Source organism: Passer montanus, unplaced genomic scaffold, assembly GCF_014805655.1.
Source record: "Passer montanus isolate IOZ18808 unplaced genomic scaffold, ASM1480565v1 scaffold50, whole genome shotgun sequence".
Lineage (NCBI taxonomy): Eukaryota > Metazoa > Chordata > Aves > Passeriformes > Passeridae > Passer > Passer montanus.
In genome coordinates this window covers 5,826,508-5,846,237 of record NW_024369930.1, presented here as the reverse complement: position 1 = coordinate 5,846,237, position 19,730 = coordinate 5,826,508, and the positions used below count along the sequence as shown (strand labels likewise).

The following is a 19,730-nucleotide window of genomic DNA, read 5'->3' as shown; positions in this document are numbered from 1 at the left end:
TCTCCTTGACTCACACGAATTAAGGCAGGATGCAATCTGTATGCCAGTTACTACCAGTCCCCCACTTCCCTAACTACACAGGGCAGAACTCCCAAGTACAAGAGGAATCTGAACAGCTCTTTGTTATTCACAGATTAGCAAATTAATGCACTTTCATACACTAATATAGAGCAGGTTTTACACATGTGACTAGGTAATTTAAGTAAAACAGCCCAGTATCTTCAGTAGTTACATAATGTATAATTGCAAGCAAAAGGGGTGTTTTGGTCCTATTATGTGAAACAACAAATAAAATGAGCCAGAAAGCTACTGGGCCAAGTAGCCATTGGAATATTTTGCTTTCCTCATTTAAATACTGATAATTTTCTTTCTAAATACCACAAGTAACAAACTGCATCACTAGCTGTGCAAAAAAATTAAGAAAAAATATACTATTTTCAAGAATAAGTAGCAAGAAAAATAAGTTAAATCAAAAGCAGGTACAGAATATTTTCAGTAGAAGGCTTGAAAAAAACTGTAAGCCCCATTAACAGTTTAAGTGAGCACTCACTTTCCCACCATACAGCTAACTCTACTCATAGGACAGAACCCTGAATGGCTGTACCTACAACTTAAAGGAAACATCAAATCACCATTTAGTCCCCATCTTCTGAAAAAGTAAAAAATTTACTCGATAACTTTAAAGAAACCATGACTTTTTAAAATCCAGGTAAATCAGCTAGCACAGAGTTAACTGCAGTTCCAGTACTCCCTGCAGTGTGACCTGTGCTACCAAATCATCAGCAGAATGGAGCTTTCACTTTATGCCTGTTACTAGGTAATTCTTAAAAAACAGCTTTAGTGGTTCAGTGTAGGTCTACAAGATATATTAGACTGTCTGGGATCAAGATCCTCACTTAGAAAGGTGCTTCTTGCACTTAAACTTGATTTTGTTGGTGGTGTGTTTTTTCTTAAAATATTTTCTTTAAACACTTCTGACCAGGTAGAGCATCAGCTGTAAAATAATGCAGGCAAAAATGCTCTGAAGACTGATGGAAGTGAGGAACACATTTAGACAGCTGTCTCATGAGCTGTGACATCTCCAAACTTACATAAACAACTGAGACTACCCACTCACCATATATTCAAGTGACCACCACTGTCTACACAGAAAGACAAGACCTGCTTACTAAATCTGATAATCAAGTGAAATTTGGGGCTTCTTTTTTAATTTAATGCAGAAAAAAAAGAGCCATGCATGACTCAGAGCTACATATAGATTGAAAATCAATGGCTAATACATGTCCCCATTCATGACAATGTAAATACACCACCATTCTTGCTAAAAAACTCCAACAACAACCAAAAAAAAGCTAACAAAAATAAGGGGAGGACTCAACCAAAACCAACTTCCTGCTCTATGGCAAGTTATTAAAATACAGCTTTGTCAGAAGTCAGAAAAAAATTCTAATAACCTGATCCACACTGAATAAGGTCAAACTTGAGGAATCAAGATTTTTTTTGCCTGAAGACCATTAAACAGATGTTTTATCCAAAAGGAAGTGGAACATGATTGCAACAGTAACTCACTGGTTTTTACCACTTTCTTCCATCACACACACAGAACTCTCTAAAGCTCTTCCTTTGCCTATAGTTCAGTATGGAAGAATGAAGGCAGTCACTGGCTTGCAATACCTACACGGCCAAGTTAATTCAAACAAACATTGCTCATTATTTATGAGTAGCCATCCTCAACAAATGCCCCTAATGAGAGTGGGGGGAGATCTAGGATAAATTAATAACACTACACCCACTTATTAAACAAAACTGTGACCTTACATATAGGCCATCCAATTATGATCCCTACAGTGATGTTAAATTTGGAATGATGGAAAATAATTATTTTCTACCACGTCAGAATCAGAAGCATTGTCATGCCATACTAATATTCCCAGCATTTTTATAAGTTCAGAAAGAAACTAACACAACCACTGGGAAATTTTATCTATGAAGAGACTGCTTATCCTTTGAAGCTTGGTATTTTAGATGAGTCATAAAATACTATCTGCTGTCATGATTTGGTACTTTCCAACTCCTGCAAGTATCCATCTATTTCAAGTAATTATTCTTTCAGAACTCTGACAAACTGTCATCCATGCCCTTTAAGAAACTGTTTTCACAGGTACATTCATTTCCATAACTTACTGTTTAAGAAAGTGTTTCTTCAAGCAGTACACGAATTTGAAAGACAAGAAGACCACAGAGGTTTCTCCAGTTAATTTCAGGGTCACAGAGTTAAAAGCCACCATATAAAAACCGCTAGTCCAAAGTTCATTGATCAGCTCTTTACTGGGCAAAGTGGCTCATCTATTGTACCTTAATTAACAACAGCAGAAGCCCTTCAATTTTGTTATAGTCCCTCCATTAGTAATAGTACACTCTAAGCTCTGAAAGCATTTTGGCAATTTATTAAATTCACCAATTTTTTCCCATAATCATCCTACAGCTTTATTATAGGAGAAAAAACCCATCCCTTATTCAAATAAATTTTGCTTTTATTTAGTTGCAGGAAGAAAAGTTTATCTTGCCCTAATAATAAAATGTTCATCTTAAAACCCAGAGAAATTTCTGTTCAACCTGGTTAAAACATTTATCTTGTGCAAGATCAACCTCTTCACACCCATCATTCTTCACCGTTCATTCATACTGATTTACACTTTTAATGGCACTTCTCTTTGCCTCTAGAGAATACACAGGAGCTTTTTGACTCAACAGCTGCATTAAGTCTAAAATATCCAAAGCCTCACCATATTCTTATGATCCACTTTGTTTATGACACCAGGACGCTTTTTTGTATAAATTAAGTGTACTCAAAACCAGAAGTATAAGAGTGCAATACATTCCAAAATATAATATCTGTGGCTTTGTACAGAGAACACAATTTATGCTTTAAAGAACAGGAAACAACTCATACATTATCCCTGAGGTATTCCACTAAAACAACATTTCTGTGGTCTAACAGAGACCACATGTTTCCTTTCTCTCGTGTCCTGCTAAGATCACTTGTGTCACATCAGAAAAAAAACTTAACTTTTCCACTGGTACACAAAGGAGGAAAAACCCCAAATAAAGACAGCTCAGCTCTTGCATCAGAAGGTAAGGGTGGGATCTCCTGAAATTACATCAATAGTGTTAAACCCCCTATGCTGTATGTCTAATACTAAAGCTCTCGTCTAGATGCACATACAAAACTTTTCATAAAAATCAGTAAGAGATTGTGGCAACACCAGTAGCAATTTATTTGTCTTAAACATTAAAAAATCCTAAAGAGACATTAATATATCAAGACAGCACAACTACTTATAATACTTACAGTAATATTATTACAATATGATGAGGGCTTTTAGTTTGTTGGGGGGGTTTAAACCATGTTTATATCTTATACTACCAAAAAAAAAAAAAAAAAAGCTGTTTCTGCTATTCTTCACATCTCTGACAACTTTTTACAGACAGTGTCACTGTTCCTTGTTTTTTCCCTTCCCATGAACAATTTCTAGATTTGGATGTCATGTGACAAATACAAAAAGCTTACAGAAGTTAGAAAAAATACATTTACTACAGAAGTTAGGAACAGATTCAAAGCAACTCGAAACTTAACATTTGTTTTCTAATTTATAAAGGGACATAAGTGGAACCATGAATTAAGCTTAAATTATATCCCATCTCAAATGTAAGAATTTTTCCACATACACAGACGACTACACTAACTTAAGTACATGGATTGCAAGATCAGTTCAAGTTTCTTACATCACAAGGCATTATAAAAACTAGACTAGATCTTTTTGTTCCTTTTTTTGTGACTTTTGTATACATGTAAAGTTCTTCAATATTTTTCTCTGCAGTTATCACCCATCAACAATTACAAGATAAAAAAGTAGTTATTAGATGGTTTAGATATTTCAAGATTTGGGAGATTTCATCACAGAATGGCTCTGCAAAGTGAATTACCCGGATCTCCCTAAACACAGATGTTTAAGGAGAAAAATCTAATTCTAACCAGCCTATAACTAGGCTATTTCATTAGACTCAACAGTGCTGATTTAAGACAAATAATTATTTAGATTTTATATTGATGCATAAAACTTCGCCATGAAGTCCTTAACTAATGTCACTACAGAAGTATTTATATACTAACCAAACCACTATCTCTATACTCTGTGTTTTCACAAGGTCCATATACAAAATCCACATAACTAGAACTGAAGAAAAATTAATCAAAACCTTCTAACCTATCTACATATGATAACTATCTTTCCTTAAAAGCAAAATTATGTAACTTGAAATGTGTATTACAAAATACACAAAAGGTGAAAGCCCTAACTTTCCCTTATCTAGTAAAGTGAGTAACTGAAATGGCCAGCAATAATTGTCAAGTTCCTCCCCCTCCAACACCTAAAAACTTACACTGTTTCCCAATTTACCCAGCAATGGACAGTTCACCTCGTTTTACTAAGAGCTTATTTCCCCTCAACACAAGCACAGAAGAGGCTCCCTTTTGCTAAACTCCAAGTACTGGTAACCCCTTTCCTCACACCTTTAAATCCAGGCAAGAAATTAATAACCATTTGCTGGAGCAATATTAAGTATCAGAATATATGAAGGCTCATTTTCATGAGATGTGTACAAATCTTAAGGGAATCAACTTGAAGCAACAAATGAAACTGCTGAAACAGCCAATTTTCCACTCAAGCACTGACCAAGGAAGAAGAGTTACAAGATTTACAGATAAAAAATAAATCAGTGTTCAAACACACAAACACGACAGTCTTGAGTCAAGCAAGACCTTTCAGTTTAACCAGCATGCAATGCTAACCTAATGCATGCATTAGCATGCAATGCTAATGGTTGTAATCCCAAGTTAATTTGAATGTAGAAGTGTTCTACTCTTAATTTCCATTTGCTCCCCATAGAAAATTCACACTACTGTGAGGCCAGGTTGGCCCCAAAGTTACAAAGGACCACTACAAAACTGTTTCTCATATCAATAAGGTGTTTCAGGCAAGATGCAAAGATTTCCAAGACTGTATTACTGCTTTCAGACCTCTGCTGACTCCTGCATATCTTATTGTTACTTGTTCATACAAAGTCATCTCAGGTAATAGATGACCAGAAGTTAGTATTCTGTTTTATTGCATTTTATTACCTCACCATGCATCTTCTGTGCATGAGTTACATTTATTGAGAATGCAATCTAAACATTCTCCTCCTCCATCCAATTACATCATATGTGTACACACATTTTGCAATCATGAGCAAAAGCAATTCTTGTCATACTTTTCTTCAGATTTACAGGCCAATAATTTTAACCCATGGTCATGGGAACCACCCTTGACCTCAAGAAATCCACAAGAAAGTTGATACACCTATGCCCTGGCACAATCTATACAGGAGAAATCTAATTAAAATGCAACTATCAATAGTTTGTCAGACTCCACAAACACAGCATGAAAACTAATGTCCTGAGCTGTCACAAGGCCAACAAACTAAGCTTTACTACTTGGCTTTCCCACCTACAGGTTTTTCCCTCGTTTGGAATTTTTTTGTTTGTTTTTGGTTTGGGAGGTGTGTGGTGGGTTCTGTTTGGGGTTTGTTTGATTTTTTAACTTTCTTTTTAATTGGAAAGGAGTAAGAGGGAAGATTTAAAGAAGATTTCATTAACTAAAATCATGCTTTTCTAAACTGCTGCTTTCTACTACTGCTCTGAGCATACAAGTCTAACAAGAAATTAGATTCTTTTTAAAATTAGCAAGAGACACTGGCATTTTAATGGTACACTCTAGCTATCATTCAAATAATGAACTATACTGTGCAAATGTATATATGTATATACTTGTATCAACACACAAATATGGAGAAAATAAGCAGCATATATACACATACCATAAATAAATGTATAAAGTAATCAATATTTATTCACTGCTGTCTGTTTCTCAGGAGGTAACATGCCTTTAATCAGACCTAGAAGCAGAATACATGAAAAAATGACTAATCTTACATGCAAGGAAGTTTCCTCTGTTTCCCCTAACATGCTCCATAACTGTACAGATTTCCTAAGAAATTAGGAGGGATATCCAACTTCCAGATGTTACACCACTGCAGGAAGAACTGTGCAGACTTAGAGACAACTGCAAGTCCAAATTCATACCTTTGCTACTGTTTGCTGCTTTCTATGGTAACCTAACAAGTAAGTTAGCAACTTACTTCTAATTTGTGCTGAAACACAAAAAAAGTGGAGTAGGAAAAATAAGACACAGTAGGCACACTCAAATATACAAGTTAAGACCTATTAATGACCAAGTCCTGCAAATCATATAAAAGAAGTAACTTGTTCTAGAAGAAATCTGGTATTTGTAGTGTGTGCTCAAACATTCCCTCTGATTTAATATCCTCTATATCCCTCTCAGCAGTATCTTCTTCCTCATCACAATTATTAACTGCTTCTAGCCTCATTCACAAGCCCCTCAATACCCTCCCCTATGCTGTTCAGGGTCACCTACACACTGTCAGTACTCATGTCCATCTAACCTCTTTCTCAGGTACCCTGTCAGACAGACAAAACCCCAAAAATGTACTTGCTATGGCTGGTTTTAAGTCACACATGACAGATAATGGCTAAAATCATTATGCTCCCTCTCCCTGTTTCTCACAGGACACTGCTCATAGCTGCCCCCATCTCCTTTTGGATTTTCAGAAAGCTTCAGAGAGCTCAAGGCTTCTAAGTTCCTAGCCCTGTCCAATTTCTGTTTTACTCCATTATTGGTTGTATTGACACAGACCTACTCAATCATTAGACCAACTTATTTAAGAAACACTGTTATTACAGCCGACTACAAAGTAAGGGGACTCCTCCACCTCTGCTTTTAAAACAGTGCCAATAAGCACAATTTACTAGCACAAACTCACAGAATGGCTTGGGTTTGAAGTGACCTGAAAGAGCATCCAGTTCCACCATCCCTGCTGCAGGCAGGGACACCTCTGTTACCAGGTTGCTCTGGGTGCCCATCCAAGCTGGGCTTCAACACTTCCAGTGATGGGACATGCACAACTTCTCTGGGCAACCTGTTTCAGCTTATGAACACCCTGAGACAAACGCAGGATTTTACATTCAATAAAGACCACAGTCACATCTGGAACAACAGCCGAATTTTATTAATTGGTCAGACTTTAGTATCTAAAACTGGGAAATAAAAACCCCTGCCCCCTTCATGGTATCCAAGATTTATGCATAAAAAACTGGAGTTTCCATCATTGTAACAAGGTTTTCATTGGTACACAGGTCATAACATGCACTACACAGACTCTAGCCTGCACAAAGCAAGCCACGCTTTTGAGCAGAAACCAAGGGTCAGTCTGCCAGTTCAGCCAAGCCTCTGCTACACACCAAAGCTGCTTCCCACCAGACATAAGCTATTTTCCTTTACTATCCGCTCCAACAGTGCTGCTCTTGCTTATTCCTCTGAGTGAAAGCAAGGTCTCTTCCTCAAATATTTAAGCTAGTCCCTTACACACAAAGACTTGACCTTACCTCTTCTCTCTCTTCACTCCTTTTCTTCTCTCAGTGAAGTTAGACAAAATATGGGACTAGGAAGAGAAAAAGAATGAGTGGTAGAAGGGAAATAAAGATAAAAGCAGTTACAGAAAGAATAAGGATTAGTTCACTGAACAGGAATTGATCAAAGAAACAGTAAACAGAGATATACTATCACACACCACGCTTACAGATTTTAGGTCTTCTATTTGCAGAACTCAACACCAGGATTGAAAATTAACTGCCAATTGCTTGATGTCAGTAAGTTTACTAAACACCTGCTAAACTTCTGAAAATAAATTACACAAAAAAAGTCCTAACCATTCAAAAACCATCAATTATTTGAGCTAGAGAGCCAAGGAACTGTAAAATACAAAACAAGTACAGCACATGAAGAGGTGTAGAATTATTTTTTCATTGTAATATTGCATATTTCCTGGAGAAGTATATATTAGCTACCTAACATTAGCCTGTTATAGTCTATCACTGAAAAATGTGAAATGCCTTTAAAGAAAAATTCAAAGGCTAGGAACACTAATAAAGTAGTTTCCCAGTAAAAATATCTTGGCTTTATGTCATTTTTTGCATCACTATTTTACTGCAAATGAGTATTTCTCCATCTAGCACAAAATGATAAAAAGCTGTTGATTAAACTTAGACAAACTGCCTGTATGTGACTTAGCAATTACTCTCGATGAAAACATTTCCATTACCTTACACTATTATTCCTGACAAACATCATAAAAAATAAAGGCTTTCTGCAAGTATATACAGTCCACATTCTGTAAGAATACCCAAATTCATGTCTACCACCGTATGGGCGAAGTCTATTTATTTTTTATTGAATATAACAGTATACCTCATGGCAATTCAGTCACCAATATTCCTCCCAACAAGTACAGATTTTGGGGTGAAAAAATACGTGGTTAAAAATAAATACTGGCACTGCCTTCAACACTATAAATATTTTGTAGGCTTCATGATCCCAAATAAGCTAATTGATTTTTTTCTATGCTGCTCAATAAGATTTGGGAGTCTCCTGTAATTATTAGCTACCTACTACAGAAGAAGTAAATTCTTTCTATTTATTTCAAGTCTGACTTCAGCTGAGCATATTTTTGTTTTGATATGTTTTCACTTATGTAGATTTCAAAAACTAGCTCCTCTTTTTTACCCATAACATTTGATTTACCCATATAGCTCAACAGTGCTTCTACTTTTACTCATGGAAGTGATTTGCAGACATCCACCTAACTGCTACTCTTATGCCTACGATTCCAATCACAAGCAAGTCAGAAAGTCACATTCTTTCAAACACAAACTTTTAATTCTTTCTGGCACTTGGAAGAACTCCATTAACTACAGTTCAACCTGGACTATATATTTTCATAACAATCTGGCAGTATTTCAATGTTCTTTACAAAAACTTGGGGAGGATACTGGCAAGAAAAAACAAGGGAACAGATGGAGGGACTAGTTCATGTTCAAGGACACACAAAAAACCATAGAAGTGTATGATCAAAAGATCCTTCTGACTTTCAAGAAAACAAAACTGAATTTATTTTCAACTAAAATTATTTTGCAAAACTATTATTTCTTTTTATTCCATGCATTTTAATGCTATAGCTTTATGTTTTCAATGGAGGTTTCAGTGCATTTTTCAATTATAGTAACAGAGACATAAAATACCTGATTTTAAAATAAGTACAAAAAAATTCTGCCCAGTGATGGAAGCTCAATAAACAGCTTTAATTTTCAGTACTACTGCCATACAGAAGGTAACAAAAAGCAGTGTTGGCTTTTGTCTTTCAGCACAACAGCTATCACTGGAAAGTAAGACAGAGAAAAAACATTTAAAAGAACCCCACAACACAGTCATTCATAAAAATCCTTCATAAATTAAAGATATTAAAGATTCTCATCAAACGTTCCTATCCTAAGCAAAAGAAAAAAAAAATCAGTGGAATTACTTGGTAAGGCATTTGAGGGAGAAACTTTACCCTTATCACCAGTAAAATAACTACTGTATTGTTTATAAATTATATATGAAGTGGTCATGTTTCTTTCATAGTTCTAGAATGATAGGTTTGGAAACCAAAAGAGACATGTAATCACTCTGTACCTTCCTCAAAAGTTATATGTAAGCTGCTGTAATTCTCAAGTTTTCAGTTTAAGCAGAACTCACTAAAACCACTCCTTATTGGGAAATTGTCTTTAAACCAATAGTTAAAACAGGATTAATCATCTAGACTTGACTATCATCTGTTTTGTGATACAGTTTTCAACTCAGGCCATTATAACCATTTCAATTAGAAGTTAGGTCCCTCTGTCTGCTCAAGGCAAGCTAAGAGCATCATCAACTGTCAAAAAATATCTTCAGTCCTATCAATTTAGAAGAATTAAAAAGTAATGAACACCAAACAAATTTAAATATTCAGAACTCAAGATAAAAGAACCGAATCTACCATTCTATATAGAAGTTTAAATTCTTGAGTGGCAAATACAGGCTGTTAGTTTTATCAGTTTCTGTGACTGATAAATAACTGTTCTGCACAGCATCTTGAACTCTAAAATGGAGAGACACATGCATGTGATGGATGGACCATTTGGCGAATAAGGAACTGGCCGCATGGCTGCACTTGTACAAGTTGCAAGCTGTCGAGCTCGAAGTCAAAGTGGAGACAAGTGATGAGTGGCATTCCTCACAAACTGGTACTGGGATCATGGCTGTTTAAAACCTTTGTTGGCGACATGGATTAAACACATTCTCAGCAAGTCTGTCCATGACATGAAGCTCTGTGGCGCGGCCAACACACTGGAGGGAAGGGATATCATCCAGAGGGACCCTGACAGGCTTGAGAAGTGGGCCTGTGTGAACCTCACAAAGTTCAATACAGCCAAGTGCAAGGCACTGCGCCGTGTCTGGGAAGCACAAGCACAGGCTGGCCACAGAACGGGTGCAGACAGAGCCCTGAGGAGGACAGAGGCTCTCAGGTGCTGCTTTAGGAGCAGCACAGCACAACGCGGCAGTGTGCGCTCTCAGCTCAGAAAGCCAAGCGTGCCCTGGGCTGCAGCAAAAGCAGTGTGGGCAGCAGGTCAAGGGAGGTCATTCTGCCCCTCTCCTCCGCTCTCAAGAAATCCCACCTGCAGTTCTTTTTCAAGCTCTGGGGTCTGCAACACAAGAAAGAAGTGGACCTGTTAGAACAGATCCAGAGGAGGTCACAGGGATAATCCAGAGGCCTAAGCGCCTCTCCTACAAAGGCTGAGAGAGCAGGGGTTATTCAGCCTGGAGAAGAGAAGGCTCCAAATGCTTAAACCAAGCCCCTGAAACTGAAAGATGAGAGATTTAGGTTAGATGGTAGGAAGAAATCGCTCCCAGTGAGGGTGCTGAGGCACTAGAAACACGCTGTGCAGGGAAGCAGAGCACGTCCCGTTCCTGGAAGTTCAAGGCCACACTTTGCTGAGGCTTTGAGCACCCTGGTCTAGTGGAAGGTGTCCCTGCCCACGGCACGGGCGCTGGAACAAAGTGGTTTTGAAGGTCCCTTCCAGCTCACACCATTATGTGATAAGGGGGCCAACAACAGATTGTAGGGTTTCCTTCTTAAGTTGCAATATAAAGTACAATAATGTCATTAAAATTTAGTCTTATCATCTTGTCTTTGAACTTGAAGGCAATTTACTTTTGTGATGAAGATATAAAAAGTGAATGATTACCTAGATTATGATGGCATAAAATGTAAAAAACACAACCACAAATGAGAATAAAATAAAAAAGCTTTCCTTAACCTGAGCCTGCAATATGAAATTTTAGTATCTAAACTATCCAAGTGCTAATTTTAAACTCTCAAACTAGGAACAATACTGTTTTAGGTGCCTGATTTGCAAAACTGCTGGTCCCTTTAAAGTCTCACTTAGGTTTTACAGCACTGGATCTCCATCTAAGCAGTGTATGAGCTATCACATGAAACAAAAGATAGCACTCTGGTAATACAATGTGCAAAAGTAATAAACATACTATACTTGCACAGGATGCAATCTGTGTGCTTCTATATTTTTCACATTCACTTTTGAAACACTATCTTGAATGGACACTAATTTACTATAGTTCTTACCCATATTTTAACTTTGAAAAATAAGATACAAAACCACTTAGTTTTATTGCACAGAGTATATTTTTTAACATAAACCTGTCTTCAATAGTATACAGATAACCTTATTAAAATTTTCTAGCAACCAACACAGCTTAAATCTTGCCCGTTTCATTAATACTTTAGGATTTGCAAAAGGAAATAAATATAATCGCAGTATCTCCTAGCAAGTAATGAAGCCTTGAAAAGGTTTCTTTTAGTACTTGTTTGTTATGCCTTAAAGGTTAACAGCAGTTTTTCTTTGAACACAACTACAGCAGGTTTTTTCTGTAATGTGAAGGTCACGAGCACAATTTTGGATGCTCAAAGAGATTAGGTCTTGTGGGTACAACCCTTCTGTTACAAAGAAAATGTGACCACTGAAGTAGATAGAAATACCCATCTTGCACTATTCAAGAGACCACTACAAGTAATATTTTAAATAATCCAGAATCTGGAAGCATAGAATTGAGGATTTTTTTCCCTAATCCACATTTCTCATCTGTGGAAATTTTTTTCCCCCAGAGATGCCTTAAGTGTCACTCTCAGCAATAAATCAGAACTATTTGCACAGTGGAAACATATATACAGTGTACCTGTTGAAAAAACACTGTCCAACAAAATCTGCTTTTGAGGGGTTCACAAATGCTCACTTGTATGAAGTCATGAGGCAAATAACACACATGCACTTCTTTAGGATTTCTGCAATTGGAAGCCTGAATTGGGTTCTATTTTATATCTTCATCCATCTATACCCCACCCACTAAATTTTGTTAAAATGTCACATGACAACAGCAAAACACTTTCATTAAACCTTCATTTACATTAATCTAGTTAGAACAATACCATGATTCTACAATTACATACACCACTCCTTAACTCAGTCCCACAAATAGGCCTTACTAAAATTAGTATTAGCATGCATACAAAATTAAGACTGTCCTTAGTCAAACCAAGAACAGAACTGGAGAGGCACTTCAGCCTTCAGTGTGACATTGATTTCTGTATTTCTGCTGCTTTCCAACACAACTTTAACAGCTGTGTATGCTGAAACTGTCCAAGAGAAATCAGGAGTTGCATTACCTCAAAGTAACCTGAAGAAGTTACTTAGTCTTAAGAGAAGCTTTCCCTAGATTTAGTTTTAAGAGTCAGTATTATTTTCCCTCTGGAATTTCCCAGACGGCAAAAACACTCCCCCAAAAGGCTAAGTGACAATTAAGCAAATTTCTCCTTTAGATATGAAGAAGTTTAAGACACATAAATGGATTCATAATTCCAATCCATACTATTGCACTTCTGACACAAAGTTTGTGGAACAGAAACAGGTCTTAGAAGGAATTTAGATTTCAGATCTTCCCTCTTTCAAGAAGCTTGTATTAGTTTTGGGGGTGAGGGGGCATTTCATTTATGAATATATAAATAAAAACATCAGTGGAGTTAAAAATAAAGGTAGAATTAGTTTTGTAGTTTCATCTCCTTAAAACAAATCACAGATCTGTTTATACAAATGGAGAAACTGAGTCACGAAGGCAAACTGACTCATTAAAACTCATACAGGAAAACTCTGGAAGATCTCTAAATTCCCAAGAGGTTCTTAGTGCATAAAATAAACTGCAGAATTTTAAAATTAGTATTTTTGGGGTTATTTTATCACCCTCCCCCAAACACTTTTTGTAAAGTGTACAAGGTTATATTCCTCAAATTGTCACTCAGATGTCTACTTGAGAACGTGACAGAAGCCATGAAGAGCTGCAGACTGTACAGCATCAAGAACAGGAGCTTTCAACTGAAGACAAGGAAAGAAAAAGGCAAAAGGTTTCCATAAAGGCCCATATACTCCTTGTCTTTTTCATGTACTTTTAATAGAGAGAATAAGACATGGCTTAGAAGAAAAAGTTGTATTTATATAAATACAAACATGATGGAAGCATACATTACTGGAGAATTAATGAAATCACTCAGCCTTTGGCCTCAAAACACACTAAAAGCATGCATTCACAATACCCTAAAAGTCTATCTTACTGGTCAACTTCAAGTATACCTTAAATCCTTTATCAGTGCTTCTAAATGATATTCAAATTAAAATGCATCAGAGATTGAAGATAGCTTTGCCACTTCAATACCTCACTTTTGATTTCTTAAATCCAGAAGGTTCTAAAGCTGTACCGGAATAGGAATTCATCTCTCATTAATTTAAAGAACAAGATTAAAGACAGGCATTAAAGAAAAGGTGAAAATTTATTTTTGGTTATTGTTGCTTAAAACATAAAATTTGCAGCTGCTATAGTATGTATCAGAGTACACTACAACTACCAAATAATGAATCCTTGTGACCTCCCTTCCCCCCACTCAAACATATTTATAGTGGTGATACTAAATGGTTCATATTTCATTTAGGAAAAAAATTAGACGTTACGAATCGCACCTTCCCTCAATACTCGTATGTGTATTATCACATACACAATTTATAGAGCAATAGATGAAATAAATTGAAAAATGTAACGCCAAAATTACATGGCAGCAGAAGAAATTCTGTGTCTTTAAATAAAAAGTAACAGGTTATAATCTCGCGTGCATTATTCCCTTAAATTCATTCTGTATTCTCTACCTATGAATACATGGAATTACTACACCAATGTCCAGTGAAGGTATTTCCTGGAAGATGAACATGACGTTCACAAATGCGTTTCCACAAAGAATTTAGCTGACTGTCTTAGCGATCGCAATCCACGACCGGCGTTGATAAATATTCCTGATTTTGTGTCGTTAGTAGGACAGACAGCTGTACGGCATCGATCACAAACGCAGGAGCCTTTCCAATCTACTGAACCGACACACAGATTACCTTACAGCACCACATACACACCCCTCGCAGGAGCTGCTCGAGTCTGTGCCTCTTTCCACCCCCCTTCTCCCCGACAAGAGTGGTCTCGTTCACTTGCCTTTCACACACATAACCAATAAAATTAATCAGCTGGAACACAGCATTTTTAAATCGCAGTAAAGCCAAGAGCTGTTTTGTACGTTATTTGAAGGGAACAGCCTTTTCATTTTAACATAGTAAGACACTAATATGCTGCAGACAAACGCACTGCATGGGGTGTGGAGGACCCGAGCTGATTAGATTACCACAACATCAGCCTGAGGCCGCCATTTTTAGAATCTCTAAAGGACAAAAGAGGGAAATTAATAAATTTGCTCCACATTTTTTAAAAACTAACTTCAAAAGTATAGTGATAATAACCAATTAATCACGCATTGCAAGTACTGCCAGGGATATCTGCTGGTGTTCTCTGATCTGAACCCTGAGTAACAAAAATGCTTCGTTATTATTCCTTTAAGCTACTGTAAATAAACAGACTAAAACATTCGTAAATCTAGATGCAGCAGTGAACTTCTGCTTTTGACGACACGTAGTATGTAGCATTTTAGGGACCTCAGGGCTTTCAGGCACCGCACACTCCCTAACAGCCGAGTATGGGGGAATCAGGACCTTTATAATCAGGCTGTATTATGTTTCTCTCCCCTATTTAGTAGTACACAGTGAACCGTTTGTTTCTCTTCCCCGGTGTCTGCAGCAATACGGTCGAACCCACCACCACTTACTGCTTCAGGAAAGAGAATGAAATATGCCACCCAGGGAACACGAACACTGCCTGCAGAAACTAAAGCAAGAAAGGGGTGCACCAGTCTAACTACTCACAGCCTGGAGAAAGGGGGTGGGGAGAATGATCCCCTTTTAAATTGGCACAGAAACTCCTGGGGACAGCTCTCCGTTTGTCCAGGTTACACCACGAAGCGGAGATATTAACAGGGAGGCAGGCAGGGAGGCGGGGGTGTGGAAGGCAAAGAGATTAGGCCTATAACGAGCCATTTTAGTACCACAAAGCAAAAATATACAGGATGGAGGAAAAGAATAGGCTTCCCCAAGCTTCGTAAAACTCAATACGCAGTCCCAATAACGCACAAACCCGTTCTGAAAACCGCCAGCCCAAGGAAGCCTATGTTGTCACATAATAGCTCCTTTTGGCTCATTTTCCGAGCATAATGCATAAATCTGGCGTAACTGCCAAAAAATTCTCCTCAGCTCCTCCAGTTACAGTAACCCGCCATATTCATAAGATATAGCGACAGCCTGCCATTTTTTAACCAAACCCCACAAAAGGAAAAGCAAATTCCAGGCAACTTAAACAGAAATTAAACACATTTCAGGGTAGGAAGGAGTTATACTCGCACCGAAGGTAATGAGACATTCCCGTCGCATTTCACTCCCTTTTTCCACCCCCCCCTCCCCCAAAGCACCCACAGCAGAATATGCTGGTAATAACCAAAGACTCACCTGTAATGGTCACAGGCCAGGCAACAGGACCCCTCAGCTGAGCCCCTTCTCTATCCCAACCAAAACAATGCAACAGTCCCACTGCGGATATCCCTACCCTAGGCAGGACTCAGCCCTCAGCAGGCTCTAGTAAAAGAAAGGGAAAGAGGAAACCCCCCCCTCCCCCCAAACCTAGCTCAGTGCGCAGAACCCTACAGGGACCAGCTCAAAGGCGCCTTTGCCCTGGGACCTGTGTACAAACCCCGCTGCTGCCGCCGCTGCTGCCGTGCCTCCCTCCCTCCAGCCTCCTACGCTCCCTTCTATGTCACTGCCTCTCTCTGGGAAAATGGCGTCCGCTCTCCCCTCCCTCCCCCTGCACGGGGCTCACCCGCCCCGCCTGACAGGGGCAGGGTTACCAAGGCGAAGCCAAACAGCCGCCATTTTGCTTACGGGCCGGGCGTGCAGCCCGCGCCCGCCGAGCCCTCAGAGTCCATTTTGCAACACGCAGAACGGCTCCGGGGTCTGGGCGCGGTCGCGGCACCAGACTGCGGCAGGGGCTGGGCAGGGGGGCCGTGAGGAGGGAAGTAGGGCAGCGGAGGAGGGGCGGCGGCAGCGGGGGCTGGCGCCGGGGGCGATCCGCAGCCCCGGCGGCGCAGCCCGCGCGGGAGGGGCGGGGGCTCCGTCCCGGCCTGTTGTGGGGCCGAGCGCGGGCGGGAGCGAGGGTGTCTGAGTCAGAGCTGCATCCTCGGAGGAATAAACGCCAAAACTCCCTCCTCGGCCGCTCTCACACCCCCAACCTCCGGCTTCTTCCTCACGACCGTCGATGCTGTCAGCATACGTGTTCTTTATGAATCTTTAACAGCACATTTTCGGCCTAAGCTGCGCGAAAAGCCGGGCAGACCCGCCGGATCTCACACACGCAGAAGAACTACCTGAGGGGAGGGGAAGAGGGGAGCGAGAAAGGAGCGGGAATTTTTGCAGACCTGCTCAGGAGGTTTTGACTGAAACTTTCAGTAAGACACTCGAGGCTGAGACTCTTCCCCGAAGCTTTTAGGACTCAAAGGCAAGTGGGAGAAAGCTTCTTTCCTTAGAGCGAGTGCAACAGCACTCGCCGAAGGCATTTCTGTTCTGCAGGGAATGAGACAAGCAGCGAACGAGCCTCGTTTGCCCGTTAGGGAACGGCGCTCGGGGAGTAGGAATGGCGCGCTTCCATCCAGACCAGCGGGCGCTGCCAATGCCAGGAGCTCGCTCAGCCTTTCAGGGCAGGCACAGCTCCGGCCATTCGTACGCAGCCCGTCTTGCTAACCACCATATCTCCTCCCAGCTCCCGCTGTACCCCTACGCCGCCCTGCCTGCCCTGCCCGGCTTCAGCCCCTCCAGCGATACGGCTGATGGAGGGAGGGGAGGCGGCGGCTGGGGTTTCGTTCGACGCCCACCAGGGGCTGAGCGAGCCTTCTTCAGTGCGCAAACTCGGGGCACCAGATAAAAGCTGGGCTGGCAGCTCTTACCCTGCCTCGATGGAGCCGCCACTTGCGGGTGACTGGAGAAGCAGTTAGCAGCAGCGCCATAGACTAGCGTCCCCCCACACCTTGGGCACAGAGAGTTTGGGGCTCTAAACAGCTGCTGCTGCGGCAGGAGGGAGCCGAGGTGAAGGGATCTGCTAGCTGGTTGGACGCAAAGGAGGCGGCTGTAATGGGGCATTAAGTCTGAGGGAGGAGGGGGGGCGATTAAACCTCTTGTGATCATGGCGGAGTCTATGGGTATTTTTTTTTCCTGTCTAACTCTTCTGTGCGTGTGTCTCTTGTTTCTTTCTCTCTCTCTCCTTAGGGCGCTTGGCTGGGGCTGCTCGCTCGGGTTCTGCCTGTTGTTGCGCGAAATGGCGGCTGGCGTCTTGGTGGGTTTGGTTGTCGGTTTTTTGTGTAGGGTTTTTTTTTTTTTTCCCTTCCCCTCCTATTCCCCTCCCCGCACTTGTGCCTTGGCTGCGGCTCCGCAGCGAACCGCGGCGGAGCCCGAGTCAGGAGGGGGGCGGGAGCGGCGCGGCAGCCAATGGCCGGGCCGGCCCGGGTGGCCCGGCGCGCCCTGATTGGCTGGCGCTGACATCATCCTGCAGCAGGGGCAGCCGCAGCTGGGCAGGGTCGGGAGCTGCCGGGGGAGGCAAAGGGAGAAAACGGGCGCCATGATCTCAGCGCTAGGGAAGACTCCGCGGGCAGGGCGTCCCCGAAGAGCTGGCGAAAAGAAAAGCGGGACCAGGCCTGGGCTTCTCCTTCCCGAATAGTGCCGGGGCTGTGCTGAGAGGAGCGGGAAACGAGCGAGAGGGGAGCAACTCCTGCCTGCCTTTGTAACTGCGTCAGTACAAGATGGCGCAGGGTGTCCCTGGAGAGGGAAGGGAGTTGCACGTCCGCCGGAGGTCATGTGACCGCGTTGCATTCCTGTGGGGTTTGGCTGCGGACCAAGCTGGCTTAGGCGGCGGCGGCGGCTGCCCGGGAGAGCCCGGGCTTCCCTCCCCCTCCTCCTGCACAACGTCGTCGGTCCCGCGCTGGTTCCCTTCCCCCACCAGCCTTATGCACGAGGGTGTAGCTGCTGCCGAGGAAGGTTCTCGCTTCTCTCTTTACTCTCCACCCACCTCCAGGGTGTAGCTCCTCTTGGGGGAAGCTTTCCATTCCGCCCCCTCTCTGCGCAAGGCTTTCTTTACCCACCGCCAGGGAAAGTTCCCCCTGGGTGCCTGCCGGCTCCGCCCGGGCGTGGGAGCCGGCTGCGCTCACGGTAGTGCCGCCCGCTCGGTGCTGCTCGAAGTTAAGTTGCAGGGGGTTATGGAGTGGTTCTTACTGGAACAGTCGTTTTAAGCGATGTCTAAATGACCTCATTAAAGCCGCTGAGGAAGACGTACAGGCCATGCGGAGTTGTTGTGACGAGGAGGTCTTGGCTGTTCTAGTGTTCTCTGCCGGGGGTGGGGGGGCAAGGGAAGATCTCTCAGGTGTTTATGACTTTATTCTGTTTGAACAGGAAAAGTGGATCGCTGTTCTTTGTGTGCTGTTGAATCCTATTGCAGGAATTGAGCAGCTGTCTGTGGAGCGACAGGCCGCAGACGGCCTGCATCCTTAACAGGGGGATTGATGTATGTACTTAGTGCAAATGAAAAATACGGTCTGAAAATATTGTGAGGACTCCCCATGTTTTACTTTGAGGACCATAGGCACATGAACTCGTTGCATAGGCCTGAAAGGTTGGCAAATATATTTTCCAGGTCTTTTAAAAAAAATTCAATATTTGCTGGATGGGAAGTGAAAAATATATGTTTTCCAATCCTAACTCTTTTCTTTAAGGAATGCAACTCCTATTGCTGTTTAGTTGAGCTTCTCATATTTTCAAAGCAATTCATTGCTAGTTCCCATGTCTTGTTCGTGTATGCCACCATGTAAATTTAGCCACGGTATCTAACCCAATGAACAAATTAACAGCTAAAAGTTGTTGATCATTTAAGGGTGTTGGTTTTTTCTGTTTGGAAATGTTTCATTTTTTCTATTCTTAGTCTGTTCCTGGATAGATAGGATTTTTTTCTTTTTACCTCCACAGTAGCAACCTGATAAAAAAGCTTGACTATTTCACAAATGTGCTGTTTGAGAGCTGGAATGAAAGTAACTGAGTGTGTGACTAATAGAGAAGATTTCTGTATAATAGCTGCTCTTTAATATATGTTACATAAGTAGTATGGTGAGGT

The 19,730-nt window shown here is 41.2% G+C and overlaps 1 protein-coding gene and 1 long non-coding RNA gene across 5 annotated transcripts in view; one reads left to right on the top strand and one right to left on the bottom strand.

The window, feature by feature from the left end:
• The window catches only part of KMT2E (lysine methyltransferase 2E (inactive)), a 54,926-nt gene extending 38,603 nt beyond the window's left edge, over positions 1–16,323 (bottom strand). For 2 of the 4 annotated variants that reach the window (XM_039723690.1, XM_039723693.1), the window contains exons 1-2: positions 16,034–16,323; positions 7,565–7,620 (exon numbers count right to left, since the gene is read on the bottom strand). The gene's annotated coding sequence lies outside the window, so the exon portion shown is untranslated. Of the gene's footprint in view, positions 1–5,919; positions 5,998–7,564; positions 7,621–16,033 lie in introns of all 4 variants that reach the window. The other 2 variants (XM_039723692.1, XM_039723691.1) reach the window with 2 other exon arrangements.
• A 1,463-nt stretch (positions 16,324–17,786) lies between these two features.
• Positions 17,787–19,487, top strand: LOC120509258. The gene is made up of 2 exons (XR_005629208.1): positions 17,787–17,906; positions 18,123–19,487. It is a non-coding gene; the product is annotated as an uncharacterized LOC120509258 (long non-coding RNA).
• Positions 19,488–19,730: the final 243 nt, after the last annotated feature.